Genomic DNA, 25827 nt, shown 5'->3' with positions numbered 1-25827 from the left:
ATATAATCCCACTTGTCTGGCAATTTGCATATTGTTTACTTTGAATCAATATATCCCTGCTCTAAATATATAAGGTATCTTTGGGAAATACAAAACCACATTGGTTACATCTTCCGCATTTGTATGTCCCTACTCTCCCCTCTTTAAGTTTGTTCTTCTGATATTTACTTTCAAAAAAGTTTTTAAGGCTTTTACCTTTTCTATAGGTGCACTTCAGGGGGGAAGAAAACGGGAACTCCAAGTCAGAAGTTTCCCCAAATTTAGTCCATTCGCTTTCTATCATTTTTCTGATTTTCAAGGCTTCGCCACTAAAATCCATTACAAAATTATTCTTACCCTCATATTTCTCATTTTTCACAGCTTGCTCTTGCCAATTCATTACACCTAGAATGGGCTTAAATTTACTGTTTCTTCCCATTCTTACCTCCTCTTCTACTTCTTCAATTAATTTCTGGGGGTAACCTCTTGGCCAAGAACATTCCCCTTAATTTCTCACATTCATCCCAAAAATCAATGTCCCTTGACGTCATTCGGCTACCCCTTACAAATTGTCCTTTAATAATACCCTTCTTTTGGTGATGAGGGTGTGCACTATTGTAGGCAAGATATGAATTCGAGTAACTCCCTTTTCTATACACTTTAGAGGAAAAAATATCATCTCCTTTACCTATAAAAATATCCAAATATTTTAAGTTATCTTTATCCTTCACATAAGTAAATTTCAAAAAGTTAATTGAATGAGTTATATACTCAAGGAAAGCAGCAAAGTCATCATCTGTCCCTACCCATAGGAAACACATATCATCCAGGATGCGTTTATATAGCTTCCAACACTTTTTAAAAGGGGAATTTAGAATATATTTATTTTCCCAAGCTGAAAGGATAATATTAGTGTAAATAGGGGCACATCTTGCCCCCATTGCTACTCCCTTTGTTTGTTTGAAAAATTCCCCTTCATAGTGCAAATAATTGTTACTTAAAACTAACTCCATGAAGGTCAAAATCAGGCAAAAATCATTATTACTAAATTTCCCATAACTAATCAGAGCTTCCTCAAACCACTGCAATCCTTCCTCATGTGGGATAGAGGAAAAGAGGTCCACAATGTCTATGGTTATAAAAGTGGTATTTCTATCAAAAACTTCTTTCTTAAGGTTTTGCAATAAGTCCCAAGAATCTTTAACAATACCTGGCCCTTCCTTTAATACATCTTTAAGTTTTTCATCAAGCCATTTTGCTAACGGTGCAGTGACCGAGCCTTCAGATGCCACTATTGGTCTCATTGGGGGGTTATCAATATTTTTATGAACCTTCGGCACCCCAAAGATTGTAGGCACTCTGGGCTTATCAACCTTTAAAAATTTGAAAGCATTTAAATCAATTGACCCCTCCAATACTAAATCATTCAAGGCCAACCAAATATTTTTATTTCCTATATTAATTTCATTTAATGACACTCTTTCATATCTTTCATCATTTTCCAAGACCTCCAACATTTTGGATTCATAAAACACCTGATCCGTTAAGACCGTCCCTCTACCTTTATCTGGTTTTATAACCCTAATATCTAAATCATTTGTTAGGGTATATAATAAATCAGTTTCATCCTTGGATAGGTTAGGGACTGTCCAATTCTTAGAAAGTTCCTTCCTAATTTTCTTTTCCATCATTACCTCAAAATTTTTCAATTGCGGGTTCAAAGGGGGGTTAAATGTACTTTTTCTTTTAAGGGCATCGTTATAATCCCATCAGTTTTTTGTCCTTGGAAAATAAGATCTAAATTTTTCTTCCTTAAGAACAATTTCAGGTCTATAATGACCTTCCTTATGTCTGCTTTTCTGTTTGGAACAAATTTCAACCCTTTAGTAAACAAACTAAAAAAAGTTTCTGTAATATCTAGACCACTATAGTTATAAATACTGTAGCCATTGTATTTCCACACATACCCTTCTTTACTGATAGTGTCAGAATCACAAGGAATTACCACTCTTGTTGATTCCTGTTCCTGTAGTATGACGCCCCCCCCCCCATACTGGTAGTTTTTTTGAGAATTCTTTTGAAAATTTTTTTGGTAATTGTTCCTAATCCTTTCTGACCTTCTTAAAGGAGGATCTTCCATATAATAATCCCCATTCCTTCCCTTCTCAGGGGTTCTCATACCGAGATGTCTAGCATCCTCATCCTGGGGGCTTCTTTCATAGCTCTGAAAATTAGTACTTCTCGGGTTTGGATAATGGGACTTATCCTTATACTCCTTAACATCCCTTTCCAGTTTCCTACATTTCCTTTCAAAAATATTACGAATACTATTCTCAGTATTTTGCAAGGTATCATAATATTTCCTTTTGTTTTCTTCAAAAGGAAAAAGCAAGTCATTTGTAATTGAAATATTTATTTCATCAATCTTCCTGTTTAGGCCTTCCATTTCTGTATCATTTTCTTTAATAATGGCTTTTAGGATATTAAATCCACAATTATCAAAAATATCCAACAATTCAAAATGAAACTCGCTTCCAATTTTAACCTTATTCGGGTATTTGCACACCCTTAGCCCCTTTGGGACTATTTTCAAATTCAAACATTCATTTAAATAAACATTCTCTAACTCCAAATTCTTAAGCTTAAATAATAACTCATCAAGTACTTTAATATTATGTTCATACGTTAAATTCACATCATTTGAATTCAGTTTTGGCGCTTTACTACCTTTAAAACAATACTTATAATTTAATACTGTCAAAAAGTCAGTTTGTTGTTTTTTACTATTAGAAAGTCTTTCATTGGTAAAATTACCTGCAGTACGATCACAATGCACTGCTTCCTTATAACTTTTTGGAGCAGTCTTTGTATTCCTTGTTCTCACACTCTGGCATTCTTCATCCCTTCCGCTCGACTGTGGAATCTGCTCATAAACATTGTCAGAGCGAAAAATAGAGGGTAAGTCCAACTCACTATTATTTTGACCACCATCTCTTAAAGTTTATTTCCTGTAACTCCATTCCACTGTTGTAACCCCAAAATACTAAAACATGCCAATCCCAATGTCAGGTAATACTTCTACCCATCACTACTAAAAATGCCGTAATAAACAAACCATCTTTCCCGACCATCCTTCAGTGTGCTGACTTCCACCAAACCCAGGTCCACAATTACTACTTTGGAGATTAGTGTATCAGGTCATTTAGTGTCAGAGTGGGTTAACTGAAGTAGAGATTTTACTCTGCATACAGGAGAGTATCCAGTCTGTGGTGGTTCCTCTGTTTTTATTATTATAGTGAGTGGAAGAGATCATCAGTTGAGCAAGTCTGTACAGATTTATGTTTTGAGGTGCGTTGCTAGAAGACATTGAGATCCAGTCCATATTTTACGACGCCTTGTATTTTTTTGTTGAGGAATGTTAGAGGTGAGTCTGCAGACAATATCATCTGTAGTGCTATGATTGTTACCAGGAGGAATGTAGACTCCTATAGTGTACATCGATCTGTGTTGGTTTAGTTTGAGTGATGACTAGGATTTCTGCTTTGTTGACGAGTTAGAGGTGGTAGAGACAGAGGAAGGGTACTTTTATAGAGTATTGCAACTCATCCAGCTCTCATATGTTTTCTTTCAGCTCTGCGGATGTTGTGGTCTGGAGGGAGTATCTCATTATCATTCGTTTCCTTTTTCAGCCAGGTCTCGGTTAGTACCTCAATGTCAGGTGAGTGTTGGACAAGCCATGCATGAAATTCAGGTATCTTGTTATAGATATTTATGTTAATGCTGACAGCAAAGAGGAGGAATTTGAGGAGTGTTGTGTACCAGACGTGGGGTTTGCAGAGGTGGTGGGGTGAATATATGGTGGAAGCTGGGCCTGAGTTGGGTTGAATATTCCCACTAAGCTTTAAGGTCAACCATATGAATTTAGATTTGGGTTTTGCACAAAAGTTTTAGAGATTAGTCTGTGGTGGTAAGATTTGTATTTATGTAGATTTGAGAGGGGATAGAGTTGAAGTTAAGTCAACAAATTTCTGGTGTGAGTCAGTAAATACATTTTTGAGGTGGAAAATGAGAGGACTGAAAGTTGATGTAAGGTGTGAGTAATAGGATATTAGTCTTCCTCTCCTACTGCTTTCCCATCTAAGTGCGAATGAGTGGAGCATGTTAGGAGAACGAGGAGGTTGGTTGGGAATGTTGCTTTATGAGAGTGAAACCTTAGGAGCTGATATTTGTAATTTGGGAGACTTTTAGGGTGGAGATTGTAGTCTATTCAGCTGCATGCAGGTGCATCTGGTGTATTTGTATGTGAGTTTATGCTTATGACTGAAATTAGAGTTGTGGAGAGTGTTTAGCTGTATGAATGATTGTGGATTTTGGTATGTGTAGGAAGGTGTGTTGGATTGGTTAGTATGCAAATGCCAGCTATTACAAAATCATCAGCTTTACATTCATCTTTTTTGACATTATGGACTTGCCAGCTTTAGTCGCTTCCACATCAGAATAAAACTATGACTGCACCATATGTTAACATACCAGTGGTGGCCGGGGGACTCAAGATGTTTATTTTTCTAAATATCTGCTATTGATGTATGGTATTGTGTTGTATCAAACAAATTTAAACATATTTTGCAACACCAAGGCTTTATGACTGAATCAAAGTGTATGACAACACTGTTTATCGTTCCTCGATATATACCATCATCATGATATTGGAAACTGTTTGCCTAGAAAATATAGCCTTTGGCTTTTGGGTATGAAAAGCCTTTCCAAGGTGTATGATAGGACACCATCTCAGTGTAGAGGTACATAATATAATTTAAAGGTACATGGGAACACACCTATGTGATAGCCTAGGAACAATTCAGCTCATTCTAAACCTATCTCCTTGATGATTAGCTCAACAGGACTATGTTGCTTTCCACAAAGCAAGTGCAGCTTTGCGATGGTTTATATTGATGTAGAGGTCGACAGCAAAGCACCGGCCACCAAGGATTTAATGTTACAGGGTTTTCCAAGCTTAATCTGGACACGTTCAGTCTTCGTGAGACAAATGTGTATTGAGCCATGATGGCCATCAGTAATCGGACGCTAATCTAATACTGGACAGATATGATTTTGGTACTTGGTATCTTGTCTGATAATACTTATTACAGAGTCACTTATTTAATTTCATACTTTCATGAGATATTCCTCAGGCTCAGCATGAAGTATGATTATAACAATAACTTTGGGCTAGAAAGCTATAACAAGACACTCTGATGCTGTCAATCTCCACGGGGTCGAGAACCTGTTCTTTTGTTACATGAAATTTCTGCAAGACCAGTTTCATTGTGTTGTACTAAACAGGAATTTTACTAAAATCAGGTGAATAATAAAGGAGCATGTTTGCACAGCGTGTTAAGTTTGTGAATGCCCTTTTGGTGCTGTGTGTATATTTATGCCTTTCACTATTATTTAGATTAATTTATTGTTTTTGTTAACGGGGGAAGTCCAGCTGGGTTTGATATCCATTTTGAACAGAAGCCCAGGGAGAAGAGCTCCACAGTTGCTAGATGCAGTGGTAATGACGTGGCAGTAAAATTAGTAGAGATCGTATATCTCTTAAAATAAAATAGAAAAACTTAACAAATTTACATTTTACAGTTAGGAGCTGCACATATCACAGTTAATAAATAGAAATATTTCACAGAAGGAGGCTATTTCAGGACATTTGGATCAAGAGCAGTTTGGCCAAGGCTTTTGGGATGAGTTTGTGTGGAGCAGATATTAGACTGAAAGACCTTCAATGTAGCCACCTACCCTTGTATAACTAGCAAAAATCATTGGTATTTTCAACTCAATGAATTAGCTACAAAACTTGCAGACTATATAGGCCATTCAAGAGCCTGCTTAATCACCACTTAAATATTTTCCCAATACCGTACCTTTAAGTTTCTGTTAGACTCCTGCTTTACAGTTAACTTCATCAGTTCTGTGACTCTCGACTCCCATATTTCCATTAACATTTGTAAACCAAAAAGCTAACAGTGATTTAAAGGTCCAATATTGGGAACTGATGGAGGACAGGGATAGGTTTAAAGTTTTGTTTATGACTAGATTAAGAGTATTTGTTTTATTGTTAGATTAAAGTCTACGGTTTGAGGTATAAACAAATCCTGAGACTGAGACAGGTAATCTTTTAAGGTCTTTTGTGCCTTCTGACTATGTTATAATCCCCATGTAATTATCTTCTTTGATCTGCAGAAACAGTTTATACTATGTATTCACAACACTTCTACTTAGCTAGCTTTTTTTTTCTTTTCTATTACACTTGGATCTATGTAATATAATTATACCATCATATAGGATAAGACTGGTCATTCACCATCTCCTATGTGAGAAATGATCCTAAGCTTATGTAAAAGGCTCCATTTTTTTCTGAACACCGGCAATATATGTTCCAAGGATTTTATGCATTTTGTATTAAAGGGAGGTAGAATCTGGTACCCTACAATTCCATTCCTGTTAGCACTATGTTGGAGAAAATTGTTAGCAAGGCTTTAACCTTTGTTAGTAGTTTATATCATGCTATATAATGAGTGAGTTTGGAAGCTGTCTTATTTATCCTGCCAGATATGTTCTAAAACTGTCCACCTACAGCAATGTCTAATCATTTTGTCATATGTATGACATAATCTCCTGTATTGTATTGCAGACTAAATGTTTCCATATCAGACTATCCCAACCCTGTCCATGTTAAATGATGGCCTATTTTTAAGGTAGCTTTTAAAACAGAAAAAAAAATCTTGTTATTCAGTTACTGGGTTAGCATTTTCTGTTGTGTTTTAACTAATCTGAAATTGCTAGCTGTTTGTATACTCCCATTGCCTACTGTTACAGAATCTAAGGAATAAAGGTAATCTTTCTCCCATCGGCTATCCAAGATGGTTATTTATTTTTAATTTTCCTGATTCTTCAATGTACCCATTTTACTATCCATACTGTTATGAATTTAAATTCACTTGGACATTAATACAGAATAATTTTGCCAACATATTTCAGAATCGTGAGAGGAAAAAAGATACGTTGCACATTATCATTAAGGAAGTTTTAAAAATTTGTTTTTCTATGTACTGTATGCCAAACAGCTATCCAATTGCTTCCTGATTCTGTATCATCTGGTGGCAGTTTTTGATTATGTCCTGTCAATCTACTTACTTAACTGAATAAACAGCTTGAAACTTCAACAAGCTATCTTCATCCTTCCCACAAGGAGGGCATCAGAAAGAGAGTCTTCTAGATCTTCTAGCTTGAGTTCTTTCATCTGGACTAATTCTTTGTATGCTGTTTCATGTCATGTGAGGGGAAACCATGGAGTTAATTTCCTTGAGGTATTGAATTTCCACTGAGTGACCTCCCAAACCTCTTGTATCAGAGGCAAATGGGAAATATGCAAATGACCCTTATGGACATCAGGTGTTTCAGCTAATTGGTGATTCTGAATGCCCATGACTTGTTTTGTCGTTTTAATGGACAATTTCAGGCCAATAAAGCTGAACCCCACTAGCTCCGGATATGCATATTTTGTCCTTGTTATGACCTCGTCAGCACAGCACAAGCAGAGTGTTTGACTAAGCATTTGTCCATTATCATTAGGGTCACTGCATATATCCCATGTGCCTCTGATACAAGAGGTTTGGGAGGTCACTCAGTGGAAGTTCTAGCTTTGCTGGAATTTTCATTTTGTTTTTACTAATTGGTTTTTCAGTGACCTTCTCACTCATTGTTTTAGTTTGTTGTTTGGGATATTTTTGTAGTGACCTAATGATAAACGACATCAATCAGCTGGGTGTAACAGCCCTGTGTTTCTAATGCTTAGTCAAACACTCTGCTTGTGCTGTCCTGCCGAGGTCATAACAAGGCCGAAATATACATATCCACAGCTAGTGAGGTTTGGCTTTATTGGCTTGAAATTGTCCATTAAAATGACAAAACAAGTCATGGGCATTCAGAATCGCCAATTAGCTGAAACACGTGATGTTCACAAGGGTCATTTGCATATATCCCATGTGGCTCTGATACAAGAGGTTTGGGAGGTCACTCAGTGGAAAATCAATACCTCAAGGACATTAACTCCATGGTTTCCCCTTACATGACATGAAACAGTGTACAAAGGAGTGACCTTCTCACTCATTGTTTTAGGTTGAGGTATTGATTTGGAGAATCTCCTCATGCCAAGAAAAAGGTATTGGGATTCAAATATATTTTGTTGTTAAATCTCTTTGCCTATTCTGAGCACAGCCCCAAGCCTCTTTTAGGACTCTGCAGGGCAGCTGTTACCAGTAAATGTTCTCTGGAGTAGTAGCTCCACCAATATGTCAGACCTTGTATTGTTCACAAGGAGTCAGGAGTGACATACAGGTGGAGCTGCATGACCATGAGGTTGTCCTGTGCAGAATCCCCATATGTGGGTAGCATGGCCATCATACCTGCATTCTCACAATCCAAGCAGAGGTATGTGCTTGCAGGGCTTCTAGTCCATCAGATTATTAGCTTGCAGCGTTCTGTTTTTCAAAACTAGATTTATCTCCATAGGAGTTCTGGGGATGGCTCACTCTATACAGAACCATGCATATTCATGGTCCCAGGCTCTGTCCTCACTGACTCCGAAAGCCTGCACTACAGCTCCCACCTGTATATGGAAGATGGTTCTGCAGGCAGTCTGGATTCCCATCAGATACTGCATTCAGTACGCATTTGTGCATACAGGTGGATCTTCCAGCTGGCTGAGAAGCCCATTCAGTTCAGTGGGCATTTTTCATTCCAGTGCTAGTCTAGTCATGCTTTGCTGTAGGCTGACATTACAATGATTTACATACCTCTAGTTTTGTACTTGTGATCATTTCAAGTAGAGAAGTATCTGTTGCAGTTGTTCTATTACCTTGTATGCTAAGCAGTATACACTTTCCTAGGAATTTCATGTTCTAGTTCTTTTTATTTCTTTGAATATAAATGCATATAGTGAAATTTATTGTGGGATTGTTGGACCGTGTGACTGACAGTCTGTGCCACTTTGTGTTGAAATCTACAGCAGACAGCAGAAAACTATCGTCTACTACAAGCTGCTCATCTTCCTTATTGTATCATTAAAATGCAGCACCACATGACTCGGAATCATTAAATACCTGGCAGATGTTCATTATACCAGAAATACAAACGCAACTTTATTAATTGCGATAACTATACTTCAGTGAAAACGTACATAAAACTACATATTATAGAATCAAAAGAGTTCGCATGACTAAGAGTTTTTGGAAATTCAAAATTCATATGGTTGATACCATATGATTGAATTTTCAGCAACCCAAAATAAAAAAAAAAATCTACATTTTGCAGGGTGACAACTTCCCCTGCACCCCCCAATCCCTTGAAAATTGTATATACCAACTCTGAGAATGCACTACAGTGGGGAAAAGGGTAAGTACCCTGATCCCCATCATACTCAGATCTACATAGAACTGTATCAAAGGGGAATTTACCCTTTCCCCACTGTAGTTTGAACTTGGAGTTGGTATATATAATTTACAGGAGCTGGTATATATAATTTGCAGGCAGCGTGTGTGTGTGTGTGTGTGTGTGTGGGGGGGGGGTTGCCACCTTGCAAAAATGTAGATTTTTTAATATAGAATTTAAATTTTTAGAAACTTGATGAAATGGTCTTGGTCATATGAATTTTGAGTCTTCCAAAAACTCAGTCATATAAACCTGAATCATAAAGCCCACTTATGATTGCAAACAAAAATGTTAAGAAAAAAAACCTTTACACATGATGTTTAAAGGAAAGCTCTGACAGATCAACAGTTTTGAGATGTTTTCTATATGGAGAATGAAGGGGTATTTGTCTTGCATGCAATATATAAACATAAAATTTATGTTGTGAATGTCATGAAAATAAATGTAAGTAAAAATGTTGACTGGATACTTTTGTTTCAGGGGATGGGTAAAGAAAGCACCCATCACTGAAAAACAGGGCAATGGCTGGAAATATTTACTTTACAAAATACTCAATGGAAGATGAAAATCTTGTCATTAAGGCCTGCTCTCACTGTTGTCCACAATGGTAAAACAAGAGGCTTAGTAACAGTTACATATGCAACTGTGGACAAAAAAAGACACTCCAAAGGCAGTTTTATACAAGATTATGAAATAAAATTAAAGGATATGAAACAATTATATGCAAAAAAAAAAGTAAAGATCTCTCATTTGTCCATTCAAAACAGAAGATAATGTACAGCTACACCCCCAGCTCTATAGTTTAGGGGGATAGAGCCCTGGTAATGATTTAGGTGACTGATATTCAATAAGTGGCTTGGTCACTGTAGGACCTGTGAAAGGGAAGCTGGGAATGAAGTGCGTGTGACTTTTCCATGGATAATGGTTAGGGTGATGCTCCTTCCTGCTGCATTGCCATTTCCTGCTGAGGATGGGAATAAGGCATGGAACAGATGAGGGACTTTGGTCAACCTGCTTCACCAGTACTTCACTGTGGAGGTATGGTATGGGGTGGGGGGCATAAGTGGCAGCAAAAGCACCCACCAACTGGAGGGAGGGAATTACAGGGCCTGTGTGTCCAACTTCAGCCACTAATACATGAGAAGTTGCGTCTTACAAACAAAACACCTGCTGCTTGCTTGCACCCCTGGTGAAAGGAGGGACAATAAGCCTATTGTCTTTGTGTGAACGGTTGGTGTGTGGCAGGCAGACAGCAGGAGATACATTAATGATAAGAACAAAAATATTGGCACTGCTATAGAAACCTGCAATGTGTAATATATTGCAATACATGGTAATAAAATTAGAATTAATTAAAATTCAAAAGGAAAAATTGTGTGACTATGAAAAGTGATTTCATATCAGGTGTTCATGCACCAAAGAAACCAAGAGTATCTGATGTAAATACAGCAACTTCAAATCTTTGTGAAGATTGATACAAGAGGAAACCTTAAGGTATGGCATCTATAATTAAGAAGTTAATGTAAAAAAAAAAAAAAAAAAGTTTAGTTGCAGTTGTTGGGAAAGTAAGCAAACCAAATCACTAATACTCTGAGTCGGAAGCCAGGATACAAGCATCGTTATGCTAAAAGATTAATTTTTCAAGTGAATGAATCTATAATGATCAAAAAAAATTCCACCGGGATTTTGAGACTGACAAATATTGCTTAAAATATAATTTCTTTACAGAAGTTCACTACTGCTGTACTTATAGACTGCAGGAATTGTAATACTAATACATCTTGACACCATATGCTATACCCTCCCTCATGATGTACACCCCCCCCCCCCAAAGGGAAAAGCAGGACAGGCTTGGAATTAATTTGTAGACTGTCATCCAATCATCAAGCTTCATCTTGAAGGATGGAGGGGTGTCACTATATTTTACATACAAGGGAAGTCTAATTTAGAAATCTGATAAATGTTTGGTAATATACTTGTCCATCCAGTATGTTTGTTTAAATGTTGGTTTTTGATTAAAAAATGTACTTCCAGTATAATTGATATCTTACATCTGTAAAAGACAAATAGCTCCAGAAACACTGTATCTCTTATACCTCAACAAGTTTAATGGTTCAAAAATACTGGCACCAGGGACCTAAATCTGCACCAGCAGATTAATAAGACATGACAGACATATACTGTACTTACAGATTAATCAGTGTGTGATACCCCACCATCCTTCACTGGGGACCTAGATGATTGGATGGGGTCCCCCAAATTCACGCTGGGTTTCATATACATGTTATGGCATGTTTAGATAAAAAATATATTTTAAGGAACCTTCTTGAGTGAAGCCTATAACATAAAGTCTAGTTATGGTTTTGACTTACAGAGCTGAATTGCCATTTCAAATGTACAAATAAACCTCTAAATCAACTAGTTAGTTGTTATAGGAGAGAATACATTTAGAAATAAAGCAAAGAGCTATGAATATCATGGTCTGTCTAAACCCAGTTCATTGACTGGCTAAGAACAAATGCTTGTTAGCAAAGTCCAAGGTTTTAGATTGTGCAATCAGGTCAGGCCTTTCAACTAATACAAAAAAGTCAAGATGGGTCAGGCCTTTATTTATTTATTTATGTATTCCAGTTTGGGGACCGGGGAGGTCCACTGGGCTCAAGAGCCCGTTTTCAGTGGAACCCCGGGGAGAAAAGCTCCACAAAACAAAGTTACATCACATAATGAATTGCAGAGAAAAATATTTGCATTACAATTGATAGGTAGTATTACAACAACAGGTAGTATTGCAGTCAAACAGGTATCATTCCCTAAAACAACAAAGATATGCATGAATTGTCCAGGAGGATGGGAGGCATAGAGCATAATGGCTGGATGTTAATATTAGTTACATTTATAACCTAGGTCTATGAGAGAAGTTAGAAAGGTATGAAGGATAGCCAGGAGAGGAGGAGAAGGAGAGCTTGGGAGTTATGGGATGAAGAGTGCAGTTACATTTTCTGTGAAGAAACAGGTAAGAATGAAGTTGTGTTTTGAAGGTGTTTAGGTTGTCACAGGTCCTCAGTGTAGAGGACAGGGCATTCCATTTTTTAGCTAGGGAAAAGGAGAGTAGAAGCTGACCAGATGGGCGCTTGGGTTTGTGGATGGTTATAAGGTTTTGATGAGTAGATCTAAGGGGTCTGAGGGTGGGGTATATGGTTGTAGAATATTAGATAGTGTGGGGCAGCTAGTAGGTTGAAATAATAATTTGTGGGCTGTGACAATTTGGAGGAAGTCAAGTTGATTGGGGAGTTCAAGCCAATTTAAAGATTGAAGGGAGGTGCGGTGATGAGAGAAGGATTTTGCCTTGGTAGCGAATCTGGAGATTTTATTATAGCATACTTCCAGTTTGGAGGTGAGGGTGGAAGATAAATTAGTAAGCAGAGGAGCTCCATACAAAAGAGAGGGGGGGAGATAGGTAGTGGCCAAAGTATGTCTAGTAGAGGAAGAGAGGAAGTAGTTGTTTCTTACAGTCAAATGCAAAAGACAAGAACAACTGGAATCCAAAAACGTACCACGGAGCCCTTGTACCAGCAACAACAAGTAGGTAATCTTAACGAATTTATTTATCCCACCAGGAACATCCTAACCCTGCACCTCACCCTGTCTCGGCCAGCCCTCACTTTCACGAAGATGAGGTAGGAGTGGACGAGGTAGGCCCTAGACGCAGTGACAGGATTAAAGGGTTTAAGAAGGGTAATCAAGGCAATAATAACACCAACACAAATAGGACCAATACTAACAAAAACAACAACAGTTTTTTAGGCAACCGCAACCACCGACAGTTTCACAACAAGAGATAGAAGCGGAAGAAGCTTCCCCTGGTCTCTCAGTTCTTGACTGTTCGGACTCTCATTTCTCTTACACAGCAGGTGTCTCTTCCTCCTTCACCACGACTGCTGACCTTAACCCTTGTTTCCTACATCAAGGTCCAAGAATTACACTTAACCGTAAAGAGGACTTCACTATTTACAATTTCACAGACTTGGAACTAAGGGAGGAATTAGTTGAGTTACTTTCCCTTGGTTACACATTTGTCCCTAGTAAAATGGGTAACATATCCAAGGAACTTATTGAACTAAAATGCTTTGTCCGAAAGTTAAATTTCAAGTTACTGTTTAGCAATGAAGTTGCCTTGCCACATGATTCTCTCAAACTACCGAGTGTGTATAACCCCCCCATCCACCCTTCTCTCCAGCTTTTTGAAAGGATCTGTGAAGCAGACATCAGACATTCCTTTAAGGCATGTAATAGTTATACCGAAACTCCTCGGTATAACATTACTAAAGAACAAGTCTCGCTCTTAGATGAATTATGCCATTACCCAGTTCGAGTAGTCAAACCTGATAAAGGGGGTGGACTTGTAATTATGGACAATTCACTGTATAACGAAAAAATGCTCGATGTCCTTAACACACCTGCCTATTCCCCTGCTTCTCTCAATGAAATACACCGTACCCATAGTATGATGAGGCGTCTTCCGTGACTTGTTCTTGCAGGGTAAGATTGACATAGAAACTTACAATTACATCGACATCTCTATGCCAAAAATTCCAGTCATGTTTGGCATCCCCAAGGTCCATAAGGATGTCAATAATCCCCCCATGCGTGCGCTGGTTGATGGTAGATCATCTATGACATATCCCAGCGCCAGATTGGTAGACACTATCCTGTCTAAATACCTGAAGGACCTTCAGGGTGTATGTAAAGACTCCTGGTCTTTTTTAGACAACTTCAACAACATTCCGTTCGATGATGGGAATAATTTTCTCACCATCGACGTTGTTGACTTATACACCTCCATTCCACACCAAGAAGCTGTGGAATGGATTTCCCTCCTGCTTTTAGACTGTGGAGCACCACAGACTGAAATTGACTTGGTTACAGAAGTCTTGGACATAGTCCTTTCATGTAATTACTTCCTTTTTGATAAGGATTACTTTTTACAGAAAAAAGGCGTGGTGATGGGCTCACCTTGTGGGGCCTCAGTCGCCAACTTCTTTATGGGTTTTTGGGAAAAGAACTTCCTTTTTTCCAGTGAAAGGATGCAGACAGTGAAATTTTACACACGTTACCTGGATGATATTTTCATCCTCTTCCATGGTAATGACACAGAAGCCGTAGACTTCTTACAGTTTCTAAATGGTACTACTGACTTCTTGAAATTCACTTCTAACGTTTCACCTGTAGAAATCGATTACCTCGATGTAAAGTTGAGAAAGGAAGGGAACACCTACACATCTTGTGTTTACAGAAAGCCAACTTACTGTAATTCGTTCCTGCACTTCACAAGCCACCATCCCTTCAAACAAAAGAAATCTATTGTGAAGGGCCAAATGGTTAGGGCTGTTAGAATGTGTAGTGATTTTGACACCTTTCAGAACGAATGCACACTTTTGTGTAACATGTTCCTTAATAGGGGTTACCCGAGGAATCTCATTGATGAAATTAGGCTTGAAGTTACAGCCAAAAGGATAAACGGGGTTTATAAACCTATCTTGCAAAGCCATGTACTACTTGACCTTAGTTCTAACAACACACTACTGTCACCCATTGAGTGTTCCCCCTCTCCTAATGACATCTCTCTGACCAACCATGTACGCGATTTTGCCATTAGTTACGTCTACACATTTAGTCTTAACACTCAGACTACCACTGCATTGATTAAGAAAAACTGGCAATTTATCTTGGGGAGTCCTGGCCTCTCTGAGAAATTAGGCCCCTGTCCTAATTTTGTCTTCAAGAGGAACAACAATCTTAAGGAACTTCTACAGAGGGACCTAACTAAAAAAACCTTTAACAGGCGCACAGGGATGTACCCATGTGGTTTTGCAACTGGTGTTACAAAATGAAGGTAGGGCAGACCTACACTATAAGGGACAGGAAGTTTTTAATCCAAGCTCCACTCAACTGTGAAAGTAGATCAGTTGTATACCTGGCTCTTTGTGATTGCTGTCCCTCATTTTATCTGGGAAAGACTGATCGCAGACTTAGGGACCGTGTCTATGAGCATATGTATGCAATTAAGAAAAACTCTGACGTTAACGCTTTGGCTAAACACATTGCCAACCACCCTGGGCACTCTTTCTCGTTTATGGCCATAGATCAAGTGACCAATAACATCCGGGGAGGCCCAATAACTCTACTCTTAGAAGTACGTGAACTGGAGTGGCAACTGCGTTTAGACGCATTTTGCTACCCGGGTTTAAACGAAAACTGTAACATCTCAGCAGTACTCAAATTGAGGAGCTATTTAAGGTAGTACCCCCCTTTGTAGATATTCCTTACTTTCTTATGCATACATAAAGACTTTTTTTAAAACATACAAAATTTTTTGTTTCTGACTTCATGTGACGTGCCTTTGTTGTAGCACCTCTCATGTTAAATATTGCCTAGATTTTAGTTATTATTGTTGTTTATACAATAATATCTTTAAGGTACACAGTTGCTAATTATGGTTCATACTTATAATGGATTACCATTACTTTTTTACTAAGATTTAATCCATTACTGCATATTATACTTACTTTTTATGAGTTGTTATTTGAATGACCTTTTATGTTGAATTTTTACTTTAACGTTATGATTTCTTTCACATATTTTAAGAATTTTAAATATGTCATTTTAAATTTTATGTTTATTTCTTTGGTAACATTCCACACTTTGAAATGCTTATTACTAACATGAATTAATGTTTGCATTTTCTCTTTGAGGAACAAGTTGTTCTTGTGAAGGCTTCTACTTGTTTACCAATTACTACAATGAGTTTCACGTTACCATGTTGTCATTTCCCTTTTGCTTTGTATAAAAGGGGCGTGCACTTTTACCTCATTGTTAATTTGTTTTCTCTGAGGAAGCTGCACCTTTGTGCAGCGAAAACGTTTGTGATAAATAAATTTGTTAAGATTACCTACTTGTTGTTGCTGGTACAAGGGCTCCGTGGTACGTTTCTTACAGTCAGCCAAGTTTTATGTGGGTTTTTTTGATGTTAAGTTGGATGTGGGTATTGAATTTTAAGTGTTCATCGATGGTGACCACCAGGAGTTTGGCGGAGGGAACGATGTTGATAATGGAGTTGTTAAGTCTGGTGATTTGAAATGAGTTTTTATCAGTGGGAGTGGATTTTGAGGGAGTGAGTAGAAGAATCTTAGTTTTGTTAGCGTTAAGTGAGAGGTGGTTTTGGTGCATCCAGTTTTCAGTGGTTGAGAAGGCAGTTTGAGTCAAAGACTGGAGATCTGTTAGGTTGTAGGCGCAGCAGATCAAAGTAGAATCATCTGCGTATTGGACAATTTTGGTATTAGGAATGGCTTTGTGGAAATCATTAATGAAGATGTTAAATAGCAAGTCCAAAGGTAATTTGGGAGAAGTAGTTTCAAGAAATGGAAGTATGATTGCATGTGTTCACTCCAAGGGACAAGCTCCATAAATGAGCTGTAAGCTAGGTATATCTGTTAGTGGTTTCCAATGGTTTAATTTATCCAAGTCTTTTTGGTTTCTAATACCATGGCAGGAATGGACCCCATTCCTAAGTCAAAGTATGATTAACATTTATGAAATTAGTATTGTTTTAATCTTTGATGTTAGCCAAAAGTACTCTTTGCAGCACCCATTAATGTGCCTGGAACTGACTCCTCTTGCAATTCACACAAAGTTGCATGTATCAGTTACATATCTAAATAAGACTGTAAATTATTTTTTATGAGACCCATTATTCTTACTACTGTTAGAACTGTCTGGGTATCCTCCTTCCACATTACCATCATTTCAGCCTGCAAATCCGGGTATTTTATGATTTTGTCTCTCTTTTTACATAAGACGCAATCACTGAGTGTAACAATTTCAATTATCAATGCTACTTTTCTTTTCATGGACTGCTATACATGGTTTTCTCATATCTATTTTTTGAACTATTGGTAATGTGTAAACTCATGACACAAATTTCAAGTTTCCAATGCTTTGAGGCTACTTCAATATTATAATGTAATCCCCAATGCAACAGTCTTGCCACATTATTATGCCTTTCAGTGTACAGGCCCTCTGCCATTAGTGTATCATACCCAGCAACAGGATGTGCAACTGTTTCCAGTTCTGATTTACAGAACATGCATTTGTTTGTTTCTCCCAAATTGTCAATGTTTGTTTTTAAATACTGTGTATAGTTCACTATCTTGAGTCATCAATATTAACCTTTCATCTTTTGTTTTAAATTCACCTCCTCTTCCTGCATCAGATCCTAATCAACATGAGGTTATTCTTGGAGATGTCTATATTTGCAGCTATATTTATACCTTTCCACATTTCTTGCCTTCATGTCTGATCCTTCCCCTTGCATTCTTTCTTTTGTATTTTTTTTTTTTGGCACATTCAGTTGCTGCCTAATTTTTTCTACTTCTGGTTTGGTTTCCATTCCTGTTTGACACTGATATGCTTCTGCTAAACTAAGCAGGACATCTTAGATTTGTTCCCATGTTTCAAATTTTTCACTGTGTTTAGCTCTGATGATTTCAGGATATGCGTGTGCAGTCCCATGATTGCAGATCTATGCATGTAGTCTGTTTCAAAGAGGCCCATACCTCCTTCAATAAAGGGAATACATAATCTTGGTATGCACTGATTTTTATTTGATAAAACATGAAGCATTTTTCCTTGTTTTCCTGTCCAACTGATCCAATAACTTTTGGGGTAAGTCATTCACCCCAAAACTGTAAGTTAGAACAGGAAGAGCAAATTGGTTTATAGGTTGGACTTTGCTGCTAGTTGTCAGTGATGTTTTCAGTATTAATTTTAGTTTTCTAAAATATTCCTTACTTAGTTTTGTTTGCATTTGTTCATGCTTTATTGCTGATCCTTCATAAATTCCCAAATATTTATAAACTCCCTCCTACTCAAACTCCTTTATATCACATTCCTGTCCCAGGCTAATATTTTCTTTGTGTTGCATCTTTCATGCTTTAAATGTTACATTTGCACATTTATCAAGACTAAATGACATTCTTGTATTGTCTGAGAAAGCATTGACCACTTCCAGTTGTGCTTTCAGCTCCTCATCTGATTAACTATACAGTTTTAAATCAAACACAAACAAGAAGACGAGAAAACTCCAAAACCACACGAAGCAAGTAAGATTCAAAGAAATAAAGAAATAAAAATAGCACCAGCATCTTACTTTAATCAACAATGATGATCTGGTACCTCAGCAGTTCGCCTTCACAGATCAAAGTGAAAACAGTTACAACTGATATTTATATCAAAGCAAACAGCCATTCACAAGATCCAATAATTCAATCAATCAGTTAGAACATCAATTATACAAAATAAATGAATATATAAAACATATAAATATATTTTAACATTTTATAAAACATATTACAACTTAATCTTTCTGACCAGACTATCCAAATATCATTACTGAGAGCTTTGTTAATCACCTTCAAACAAGAACTTAGTCATTTCTTATTTTTAATTACCAAGTTCCTGAGTTAAACCTAAAGGCAGCAAAGTCTGAAATTATATCATCATCCTAATTTCTGTTTACTGATATAGTCGCCCCTCTAGATAGAAAGGGTTTAGCAAGTACACAGAAAAATCACAATCAGAACCACCATGTGTTTCATAGAAGTATTTGGCTATAGGACTTAGATTATTTTGATTTCTCACATCCCTAAGATGTTCAAGAATCTGAATTTAACCATGCCTTTAGTTTGCCCTATATACCATTTGATATTGGGACAACTATATCCTAAAATAGTTACAACTCCTGTTGATCTACAATTAAGAAGATGAGAAGCCTTTGTACTTCTTTTTTGGAAACCAAATTGTCACCATAACCTAATCTGTTAAGTAGACAGCTTAATGGGTTAAGGGCAAGACAAAAGAGCAAAGGTGATAGACTCACCATGGAATATCCCCCTTTAAATTTTATCCCTGGGATAATAATTTGGCCTCTGTCATGGCTTAGCTGCAAAGTGGTTTGTCTTTGTAATGTAATCAAACAATGTAGAGTGTATTTTATACATTTGTAAGCACTCTTTTATCCATGAATGTAGGATGCTGCTAAATGCTTTTTTTTGTAATCTATCCATGCCGTACTAAGATTCTTCCCCTTTTTACAATTCTCCATTCTGACTTTAACAACAAATGATCCTTTGTTCCATATTACTTTCTTTTGTTATCCTTTTGGTTCAATTGCGATGACTGAGTTTTTTCTGAATGACTATAAACTCTGCCGGCAGCTTGTTGGAAGGCAAGTTATTGTCCTGTAGTTTTTAGGAAAACTTGCAGGTTCACTCTTAAGGAGGAGTATCATTCTTCTGTTAACCAGGTTGATGTTTGTTCAGGGTACGGGTATAAATAGTTTTTACTCAGGGCTAAATCATCACGTAAAGATGTTAATACTTTTAGCCAAAAGTTATGTACTGCATCTGGGACTGGGATTTTCCAGTTAGGAACTTTTCTTAATTTTGTTTCAATTTCTCTGACCATTAGTACGTCCCATTTCAGATCCTGTACATTTGAACTTTTTACTGTTTCTTTTACTACTAGTATCCATTCAGCATCTTTGTTGTGTTCCATAGGGTCTTCATAGATATTTCTCCAAAATGTCTCTATTTCTTCTTTTTTATGATGGTGTTTCTATTCCTTTTGCTTTGTTTCCCAAGTCTCTATAAAACCTTTTGGGGTCATCAATGAATTGCTCATTTTGCACCTTTCCTTTATAATTATCTACATATCTTTTACATTTTTCTGATGTGCTGATATCTTCAGTTTATTATTTGTGGTAGTGTGTGATAGGTCCTGGTCTGTTCTAGAACTGCTTGTTGCTTTTATCATGTCCATCTTTCTTAGTATATCTGATTATCTGTTTCCTCTTCTATACACTTAATAGTGACACTTTATTTGTTCGTTTGATACTTCATGATGGCATTTCATTTCTTCACTTCCTTTCCATTATTGCCCTGTTTTTTTCTGGTAATACTTTTGTTATTAATTTAGCTGCATGGTAATATATATTATTTACTTCAAAGTCACATGAATTTCTGTTAATAGTCTTGATTATTATGTTCATTTGTTTTATCAGACTTCTAACTTTTTGGGTCTTACTTATTTTTTCTAATCTATTTTTTAATTGATCTTACTATGTCTATTTATCTCCATTAAATCAAACAACTCTTCCCTTACACTATTTTCTTTTAAACCGAGGGCACATTTTTGTTCTACATTTTCTGCAGGCATTCCACAGAAAGTGTCAGAATATCTTCCTGTGACATATTCTCTTCAGCTCCATCCTATGTCATCCATTGTTTTTCACATGGGAATTCAATATACCAACTTCAGATCACTGACTGATGCAGAGTTGCCACAGTTACCTGTTCCTTCCCGTTCATAGGTGTGTACTAGGCTAATGGCTCTGGAGCCTTTACAAGCCTAACCCAAAGGATTACCCTGACATCGTGCCACCAGACCTTAGTTCCCAGTACCTTTGTCGAGTGAAGCCACTGGAGTGATCCTTGGGGTGAATTTTATATTTCCCATCCACTCATCAAGATTTCTCTTGAAGAGAGCCAGTGAGGAGCTCTGTTTGACATGTATGGGAAGTCTTTTCCATTTGGCAACTCCAAATGAAGTTTTGTACTAGTTTCCCACTGAAGTCTCCAGAGAGTCTGTGGCAACTAATCATATGCTTCCTGTTTCACCAGTTTCTCCTTAATTTGGGGATTCACTGTTCCATCATGCTGCGACATTACCAGAGTTTAAATTTCTACACTAAATCATTCACTTTCCAGGTAACCCATAACTGCAGTTTCTATTTCCTTAACTTCTCCATTACTGATTATTTTTTCTACTTTCCCTCTTTGTTTTTTTATTTTTTGTATTGTAAAATTTTCCATATCCAGATATCTTTGCCTGTATGTGCTGCTTTCTCCTTTGCATAAAGATATGACTATCCTGGTCAACAAATGTAAAATAAAAAAATAAAAAAAATAAATTACATCACATTAAATCTGTAAATACTGCACCATATTAAATCTGTTTTTAATTTCCCATATCCATGTTTCTTCTACATATGTCTCCTAGTCTACCTGTTTCTCCTTACTTTGCAGATTCATTGTTCTATCATGCTGTGACGCAACCTGTGTTAGAGTTTCCACACTCAATCTTTCACTTCAGGTATTACATAACTTCACCTTCTGTTTTTTTATCTTCTGTTTTGTTAATGTTTTGTTCTAAGTTCCCCCGAAGTGGTCTTATTTTTTGTATTGTGAAATTTTCCATATCTGGGTACCTTTCCCTGTAGTTCTCTTCAAATATTTATTATTTTTTTAACCTACTTCTGTCCGTGATATATGCTACATAAAATATATGGGTCCACTTCACATCACCTAAAAGCCATTTGACTGACTTTCATTTCAATGAGACCAAATCATCTAATTTCAAAATACTGAAAACTTATTTCACTGAATCTCATTTCACTAACAGCTTACAATGCTAAATTTCAAAAGACTAAACATTAAACCGCAGACAAACACACTCACAATACTAATAACTACCTCTTTCCAAAACTTAAAACTACTTATTTACTCTCTTAACAGAAAATCGACAATATAAAACCAAAATAAGTGGGGGGTGTATATACTAATTCCAGGATCACACTAAAGTGGGGAAAAAGGCATATATCTTTTACTTGCCTTACCGTACTGTACACACTGCCACTACTGAGAACGCACAAAACATCCGCCATATTTCTTTAGATACTTCCTATTAAAATGTAAAGAGACACACCCACATTTAAAAACACTACTTTCTATATGACTATTGGCATTCTGACAGTCAGCACTGTAAGTTATAGAAATTCTTTTGATCACAAACAAGTCACAGGTGAATGGAAACCCAAATCATGTCTATAGCTTAAGATTCCGTCAAATGAGTTTTCAGTATTTTGAAAATTAGGTGAGTTTGGTCTCACTGAAAAAATACACACACATATATATATATATATATATATATATATATATATATATATACATATATATATACATATATATACACGCACACACACTATAAATATATATATATATATATATATATGTATATATAATGTATATAGAGGTGTGTGTGTGTGTATGTATATATATATATATATGTATGTATATATATATGTATATATATATATATATATATATATATATATATATATATATATATATATGTATATATATATATATGTATATATATATATATATATATATATATATATATATATATATATATATATATATATATATATGGGTCTACTTCATTTGCCCTAACTCCCATTTGCCTGACCCCATTTGACTGAAATTTAATTTGACTGACCAATATTATTGGCAAGTAAATGGAATATGTCCCCTTCTCCACTGTAGTGTGACCCTGGAGTTAGAATATATAGTTAGGGGGTGTGGGGGACACAGCCTCCCACAATGGGAAGTGTGGGGGGGGTGAAGCCCCCCACTTAATTTCATATTATATTGTTTGGTTTTGCTTTCGTATTGCTTAGTAAAATAAAAGTAAGTGGGGGCTTTGCCCCCCACAGCCCCCTAACTATATATTCTAACTCCAGGGTCGCACTACAGTGGGGAAGGGGACATATTCCATTTACTTGCCAATAATACTTGTCAGTCAAATGAAGTGTCAGTCAAATGAAGTGTTGGTCATTTGGTCTCGGGCAAATGGGTGTCAGTCAATTGGAAGTTAGGGCAAATGAAGTAGACCCATATATATATATATATATATATATATATATATATATATATATATATATATATATATATATATATATATATATATATATTTGTGTAAAAAGAGTGTCCACCTCATAAAGATGCTTGCCAAGACCCAAGGACAAATTCAGTTCCAGCAATACTACTCTCCATTGCTTGATGATTTTATGAGTGTGTGTGTGTGTGTGTGTGTGTGTGTGTGTGTGTGTGTGTGTCTTCCGTGGAAGGTTGGGCGCTGGGCTGGCAACTCAACACTGTAAAGCTCCACTGCCAATCATGAGTGGACAGGTGATCCGCTGAAGCAACCCCTAACTGGGAAAAGCCGAAAGAAGAAGAAGATTGCTTGATGATTTTATCTTCTCTCCATCTGTACCCCTACTGTATGAGACAGCCATTTTGGGAGAAGTGAGATTTAACTCATTGACACCTGTGTGACATGAGACGTCACATCTCTAGCAGCCAATACACACCTTGAATGCCAGAGTTTTTTTCTGAGAAGTAAACTTAAGTATGAGATTAACAAATGTAAATATGTTGTGAACAATAATAGGTATTAAAACTGGACAAATAAGTGTTATCAGTAAGAAGATTACTTTACAGTGATGATAGTCAGTACGCATTAGTAATATTTCCATAAATGCTGTATTATAATTCACATAAACCCAGAATTATATTTTTTGCTATACTTTCACAAATGCATACTACGGAAGCTGTACAACCTAGACATATACTGTCAGAATATTTTGTTAACTAGACTTAAGTTTTAATATGACAACAAGAAATTTCTGAGTACATGTTTATTGAAATATATATATATATATATATATATATATATATATATATACACACACATACACCCAAAACATATGGAACATAATCTTATAATTATCGGTATAAACACTGGATATCACTCAAGATGTACAACTTTACATTCCAAATATCAAAGATCATTTTCTTCAACCTCTAAGGTTTCACTTGATGCCATGTGACAGTTTGTAAGTCACTTGTTTTTTGAAGTTTTAAGTACATATGGAAATATTTATTTTTATCACTACTAACAAACAACTAGCAATATCTCAGTTACAGTATGAGATAAAGGACACCGACGAATTTTCCTGTCTCCCACCAGGACAGATCGCACCATACATCTCAGTATCATGTAGGGTCTCAAGTATGAAAATATAAATAAGTGAGAAACAGCAATTAATTTCTTTTCTGTAGGACTTTCTTGATTAACAGTCTTGGTATCATTTTGTTAACATCTGCTGATACTTTCTAATACTGCTTATTATCAGCTGATACATCCGTTATAGAAGCCAGACTTAAAAAAAGGTCCGGACACCATGTGGAGCTATGGGTGCGAACAGGAGGTATATAAAAAAGGTGCCATACACTTGAATGGATTATGATAGTGTAAAAGGGTGAAGAGCTATGCATGTTAATTACAAGATTATAGCCATTTTGTAATTAAAATGAAATCCAGGTGCTATTGCATCATCCATTTAAGAGCAAAGCCTGTAGAGAGAGAAAATGAGACGTGGGTAGGAGATTTAGAGATCAATAAGAGGTGGTAGAATAAAATAATACAGAAAAGCAGCAGCTATCTGAGGTTTACTGTTTAGCATATCTACTGTATCAAGACAAAGGAACAACATATCATTGTTAGAACTACTAAGGCACTTAAATTTATGAAATATCTTCCTGAGCAGGATAAAAATAATTTTGTATCTGCATCTTAAGTAGTCAGCATAGACTACTTTATCTCTCATTTATTAATTAAGCAGCCTGGCCTGAGACCCCTTTACATGTATGACCTGTGCCAAAGGCAGAGGATATCATTAGCATAATTCAGATATTCTCCTCTGTCATCCCGCCCAGTCCTGCTTAGCCCTCCAGCTGTTTTGTTTTCTGCCTTGTACACACAATCCCTGGGTTCTCCAGTTGCTCCTTGTAGGCTGACTTTGATATTCTAGTGCCACATGAGCCTCATGACTTCTAAGGGTGGTGAAGTTATGGTGTTCATTAGCAGTGCATGAGTATGAAGGGATCTTATAGTGGGCAATGCATCACGGTAATGTTGGCCATCATTTATGTGGCAGCAAGTTAACAGTCCCTGGACCTAGTGTGTCCCACTGTTGTGATATGGAATGGTTAGGCAATTAGAAGTGATTTAAAGATGTGCCCATCCTGAGCCCTTGGAGTGGTCACCTTTTAGCCTTCCTACATATGCCCACCTGGTAATCTGTCACACTGTGAGTTCTAGCCACTACCAGAGCTCAGTGAGATCTCCACTCAGCATGCTCCACCCCCATCAAAGGTTAGGCATAGTAATACTCCCTTCCTAGGCAGTCTAGTACTTAAACCACTAATTGAATTTGGGTCAGCTGAGCCATAGTCATGGTTTTATCCCTGTATAACATTGGTGTAAATTCCAAGTAATGGCAGCAAGGCAGGAAGAAAAGAAACTGCATATCTATTTGGAAAAGTAATTAATACTATATAAAATGAAATAATTAAAATATTATTAATTACTATATTATTAATTACTATATTAAATGAAATA

General features: G+C 36.7%; 1 long non-coding RNA gene across 1 annotated transcript in view; it reads left to right on the top strand.

Moving 5' to 3' along the window:
• Nucleotides 1–25827, top strand: part of LOC122805836 — a 72309-nt gene that overhangs the window by 8277 nt on the left and 38205 nt on the right. The window contains exon 2 of the long non-coding RNA XR_006365466.1: nt 3611–3697. This is a non-coding gene — a long non-coding RNA (uncharacterized LOC122805836). The remainder of the gene's footprint in view (nt 1–3610; nt 3698–25827) is intronic.

Source organism: Protopterus annectens, chromosome 7.part0 (genome assembly GCF_019279795.1).
Source record: "Protopterus annectens isolate FY-2018-M chromosome 7.part0, PAN1.0, whole genome shotgun sequence".
NCBI classification, from domain to species: domain Eukaryota; kingdom Metazoa; phylum Chordata; order Ceratodontiformes; family Protopteridae; genus Protopterus; species Protopterus annectens.
This window is presented reverse-complemented; position numbering and strand designations above follow the sequence as displayed.